The sequence below is a fragment of the Phaseolus vulgaris genome, chromosome 11 (assembly GCF_051622355.1).
Source record: "Phaseolus vulgaris cultivar YP4 chromosome 11, ASM5162235v1, whole genome shotgun sequence".
Lineage (NCBI taxonomy): Eukaryota > Viridiplantae > Streptophyta > Magnoliopsida > Fabales > Fabaceae > Phaseolus > Phaseolus vulgaris.
Genome location: NC_143508.1, coordinates 8,620,554 through 8,627,251, shown reverse-complemented (window position 1 = coordinate 8,627,251; position 6,698 = coordinate 8,620,554).

The following is a 6,698-nucleotide window of genomic DNA, read 5'->3' as shown; positions in this document are numbered from 1 at the left end:
CACTTGAAAGACCTCAATCCTCATGAGACGAGAGATCTTTCAAGCTCCTGTCTCATGAGGGTTACTTTCTCCAAAAGAGAGAAAACGATCTTAACATCTATCTCACTTAAGTTTCAAGTCATCCTTTGAATTCTATACTTTATCAATTGAATAGTACACATAATATGACCCACTACTTAGACGTCGCTTGAGCAATAATCCATCAATCAAACTATATAAACCCATAAACACAAAATTCAAAACAAATTGTATTAGATATGAATTACACATTTACAAAACAACCATTTCTTCTTATAATAATCTCATACTTTCAACGATCATATATAATTATATTCAATCTACAACAAATTAAGATATTGAGTTTATAAACATTCATTAAATTTTACTTGTTTTAAATTAAAGTATTATTTTGAAATTAAACTTATATCCATAAATTTACAAAGTCACTAACATTTCCTTAACTTTAAGTTAAATTATATTATAAAACTATACTTTAAATATCTTTTAAGATATCTAATCTTAAAAAAAAATTCAAGTTAACAATTTAGAGATAACTTTTTTAATTGATACTATATTAATACTATTGACACCTATTATTTTTGCTAAATTTATAAATATATCTATAAATTATTATATTTAAAACATTAATACTATATTGAATTCTTTTTCGTTGAAGTTTATTTTATCATTTGCATCTGATTATGTTAAATATTTTGTTATGTAAGAAAATATTCAATAAGAATTTTTAATATATAATCAAATTTAAAAGTATTAACGATAATTTAGGATAAATTAAGTGTATATATATATAATTTGTTTTGTACTTAACTTTGTAATAATAAATAATTTTCATAATATATTTTAATAACCATTGATTCAAAAGTAATATACTTAATAAATAGATATTATATTTTTAAATTTAATAAATACATCAATACTTCGTAAATGGCCTATATAGTATAAATTATACACACAACAATTAAATCTATTGATAGGAAATCCCATATTTTATCAAGAAAAATATATATTACCCTCTATTCATATAAAAGATCATACTAGTATATTTAAAATATAAATCGCAATAAAAGTAATAATATTATTAATTATCAAATCAATGATAAGGCAAAGAAAATATCTTCTCATCACACCCATAAAAAGTATTTCTTATAATATTTATATTTTTTTAAAACAATCATGTTATTGTTTTGTAGATAGTATCACCTAACTAACCACTTCTAATATGTTTCCACTAAATAATTTTATATACTAACTCTTTTATTGGATAGTTCATGTATGTCCCTACTACTCTTGATTTAGATCCCTTTTATATAATTTTTTAATGTTAATTACACAAAAAAAATTATTAAATCAAATTAATTTTAAAACTAAAAAATAATTAATTATTATATTCAGTAAATTAAATACTAAAAGATTATTAATATTTAGCATTTTTTATTTATAAACTAGTATTTAAATTAGTATTTAATCAACTATTAATATTTTAGCTACCAACTTTAGAATATAAATAATTAATAGTTAAAACTTTGATAATTAATTAAATACAAATTTAAAAATTATTTATTAATAATAAAAATTAATTTAAATACCAATAATTTATTTAATTTTTAAAATAGTATTTAATTTTATCGATATAGTGACTAATTATTTTGTGTTTCAAAATTGATTTTTTATTTAATTATGTTCCTGTAGTGTTATATATTATTGAGATTCCAATAAAAATAATAAGATAATTAATATAAATATAAAAATTCTTATTTTTTTTAACAAATCATCTACTTTTTTTCAAAAATAGATAACATATACTATTTTGAAAAACAGATATTAAAAATCATTTTTAATAAATAGAAGAAACTTCTTTATTACGCTCTTATTTTTGTTTTTTATAAGTTTCAACTTTAATCCTTCCACTTCTTTTACTTATTTTATCTAATTACCTATTATACCTTTAGATCATCCTTCCTCTCCATTATTTCACAACAATTCTTCCATTATTATAATCTTTAATCACTAGTTATATCTTTCTTTTGAGTGAAATTTAAATTTAAAAATAGGTTTTACGTCATTGCCAATCTTAGTGAAAATAAACATTTTTATTGAATTTTACATACTTCTTTTCATACTTATTGAAGTTCTATTATCCAATAAACTTGTGGTCTAAAACAATTGGTGAAATTGTGAAAGAGAATAATTTTATTTTAATCAAATTCAAATATGTTTTGTATTTTTAAAATAAGTAAATAGATCATATTTTTTTATTTTTATGAAATTTAATTTATAGCTGTGATATTTAATAATAAATTATCATTTATGATTAAAATTAATTGTTTATACACGTTACATCAAGAATATCATTAAATATAAATAAAATTTAAAGACAAAAAAAAATAGTTGCTATATTGATAAGAAGAGATACTATTATAGAGACTACAAAATTTATTAATATCTAGAATAGTTTCTAAATGAATATCTAATTAACTACCAATATTTTAACAACCAATTAGATATTAGTTTTCAAACTAAAAAAATTATAATATTTAAAATATTTTTATTATTTATTAAATAATAAAAAATTACGTTTTGACTTATTTATATATATATATATATATATATATTAACTTAATAATAAACGTTTAATTTAAGCATTCATATCAAAATTAAATAAGTACCGTTAGCAAATGTATCATGAAATTTCTTAGCTGAGATTTTAAGTGGCATAGTGATACCATGAAAGTTTTTATTTAAAAAAATGTATCATGAAATTTAATTTTTGCTGTGATAATTAAAATTTAAAAGTTAATAACATTAAATTATTTATATGGCATATTTATGGCTATTAATTGTCACGTGATATTTGTATTTATCCATCAATATATTATGATGTTCAAAATATTATCTAAATATTTTTTTCAACTCATTTTTAATTTATGCATTAGTTTTAGGACTATTTAAGAAATACCCTCTCATGATGTTAATTTTTTTTTTCACCTATTAGTAGTGTGGATAAATAGACATTTGAGTCAAAAAATTTAAGGAATTAACTAATTCAATCATACATCAAGTCAAGAGTTTGAAGCATTATACTAATTCAATCATACATCAAGTAAAGAGTTTAAAGCATTATACTAATTCAAGCATATATCAAATTAATAAGTATTTTGGGTTAAATTAAAAAATATTTGAAATTTAAAAATGGAAAAACTAAAATGAATTATGTATTTTTTAAATTTAACTTACAAAAATAAAAATAAAAATTATTTTTAAATGTGATCAAATATATAAATTTCAATACATGTATATATTTTGATAAAACTATTATTTTATTTCAAAAATTAGTCAACCCAAAACTCTACATATTGACCTAAATCCATTTGGATAATAGGCTAAATAGATCAAAATAAAATTATCATATTTCAATTTAGGTCTTACTTTTTACAACCTAGACCAATATATTTTACAAATTATTTAAATTCATTCTATAATGTTAAATTAAAATTTTCAACTACAAATATGACATCTATGCATCAAATCTCAATGTTTAATTATCATATTCGAATTAAAATTTAATCTTGAATTTTACTTATCATTCCTTTTTTATCATTGTTATCTTATATTTTCTTTTATTTTTAAGATAGGATTAAGCATTATCTACATAAATTTTCTTTATTTATCTTGGGCCTGATTTCGTAGTTGATATTTATCGATAGGATCCAATTATAAAGAAAAATGGTGATTAGAAAGCCCAATTTATTATTCGTTCTCTTCATAAACATGGTCGATTAGGTTTACATTATCCCAACACCTCATTTCCAAATCTTCTTTTATCTTTCTCTTTGTCGATTCGTCATGTATGTGTTATCTCATTCCCAGATCCCCTTTTATCTCATTGCTTCATTTAGATCCCTCACTCCACCTGTGAACCAAGTCCGGATCCAACCTTCTAACCCACCCCTATCTTTTATCTCGTTACTTGGAGCGGGCAAAAAAAAAAGGTTAAGTTGTCATAGATTCATTCTCTTTGGTCAATGAATTAGGTAATTTAAACACATTTGAATACAAATAGATATCAAATGGTGGTTTGGGTTAAATATGTTTAGGCTTGTTTTTGTTTTGATTTAGGAATTTTTATTTAAAGTTAAACATATTTTTTTTCTCCTTACTTTGTTTATTTTAAATTATATAAAGAACAACCCTATGTTTTCATGACCAACTCAATATCCAATCTTTTACCTTTCTATTTAATCATCTCATTTGTTACTTTGACTAAGAAAAACAAAAAATAATGATACTGAAGATAATTTCTTTCTGATTGATTACTCAAGTAAGTTGGGCATCATTAATACAAAATAAATATCAGATGTTGGATATCTTGTATGTGTATATGTTTCCTATGTTTAATTGTGTTTAGGTTTTCTTTTGTTTTGATTTGTGAGTTTTTATTTGAAGGGTAAACACATTTCATGATTATTTTTCTCTTGGTTTTGTTTATTGTGATTAACATGTAATAACCTTATGTTTGTCATGACCAACTTAATTCAATCACATACATTTTTTTACTTTCAATAGTTACTTTGAGCATGACTCAAGTTAAAATGTTATATATGACTTCTATTTAATTGATCGCTAAAGTAACATGAACATCATTGAATAAAAATGGACATCTCTTGTTTTTAAGGTATATCCATGTTTAGGTTTACTCTGAATTGTTCTTTTCTATAAATTTAAACATATTTTTTTATTGATTTTCTCTTTTTTTGTTCATTACGATTGACATAAAATCATTTTATGTCTGTCACAATCACAACCGATTCAAATGTATAATTTTGTAACTTGCTCATTTTCCCTCTCAATTATTACCTGTAGGAAAAACAAAAGAAGGTCAAGTTATTGGAAATGACTTCTATTCAATTACAAGTAAGTGAGACATAATTGAATGCAAATTGATATAAACAATAAATGTTATAGATGTGTGTGTGTTTTCTTATTTAATTGTTTCATTTTGATTTATGATACCTTATTTAAGGTTAGACATATTTTTTATTTTCCTTTAAATTTTGATCATTTGGTCAATATAAAATAACTCCACACCTATCTTGATTCGCACATGATTTAATCCTACATCTCAATTGTTTATTCTTGTTCTTTTATTACATGGATACATCAAAACAAAAAGGTTAAGTTATTTGAAACAACTTTTCTTAGATTCATTACTAGAATAATATATCATTGAGTATAAATGGATAATAGATGTTAGACATCTTGTATGTTTAAGTGGCTTTAAAGGTTCTCTCAATGTTGCTCACCCACACATCAACTTTGTTTGGATTTACCTTTCCATTATAATATAATTACACCTAATGTCATACTTATACAAGGATGTTGATGAAAGAGTCTTAGATGCCTTTGTTGCCATTTTGATAATCTCCGCCTAATATAAAATCGTCTGATGTTGTTGTGTCACAATGACACTCTATTGATGTAGGGTTGTTGCTATGATTTCTATCACCCTAACAATATAAGGCATACATGTTAAGTAGAAAGAAGGGTAGGTAGTCTATGTGTCACTCTAAACATACAACATAAATTAGATTAGATTTTATACTACTTTCTTCCAAGTTCAAATCTTAGACCTGCACACACATATTTGTTTTATTAAGGGTAAACTATCAACAATCTATATAATAATCTTTTAACATTAGCTTATAAATCAATTAATCAACATATTGATTCAAACTTTAATTCATTCATTCATCAACTTAGATCAACACATAAATTTACTTATATACTAGATACCCTACAAAAGATATCTATGTATGCCTTCAAGAAGGCCTATATTGTATTTCATATCAAAGATTAACACCTGACCAACTTGAAGCCTCTTAGGTTTGCATCCTAATCTTGATAAGTTAGGGATAGTTTAAAGCATTCACTATCCAAACCTCTGCATATTCTATATGTGCAATTAATTCTCTCTCAACTTCTCACTACAGGAAGAATTTTACTTATTCAAACACTCAATGTGGTTAGAATATCTCTCTTAACATAGGTTCATATACTTAATACGTGCATTTGTACAAGTGTTCACATATTATTCCAAGTTTGTAACATAAAATGTTTTCATCTCATATAGTTATCACTCATAAGCCTTCCAATAGCAATTAAACTAATTTAACATCATTAAAATCCATAATATCACTTCATTTCTTGAATAATTGAGTTGAACAATAAATTAACACTTGAAATGTCACTCAAGTGATACAATCTCACTTTAGCGAGATTTAAACAGAAAATATGTGATTGCTTTATATATGGTTTTTGCTTAAGTGAAACCAATGTAACTTGAGCCAAAACACTCTCACTTAATAAATAAAATTACAAAGGAAAGACTAAGATTTATGCCTCATTTTCACTTGAACGAAAATATCTCACTAAAGCAAAAATTAGTAGAAACAAAAATTTCATGCAACAAATCAAGATATTACTAAAACCTATGAAATTGTATCATAATAGTTTTCACATCCTTTATAAGTTCAAAATGCTCAAATACCACCATATAAGGCTCATATACAATATTCTAATCCATTTAACACAAATAATTACTCAAAACTCAACCTAATATCCAATTATATTGAATTCACAAGACACTACATAGCCCAACTCAATCTAACTTACTAATAATA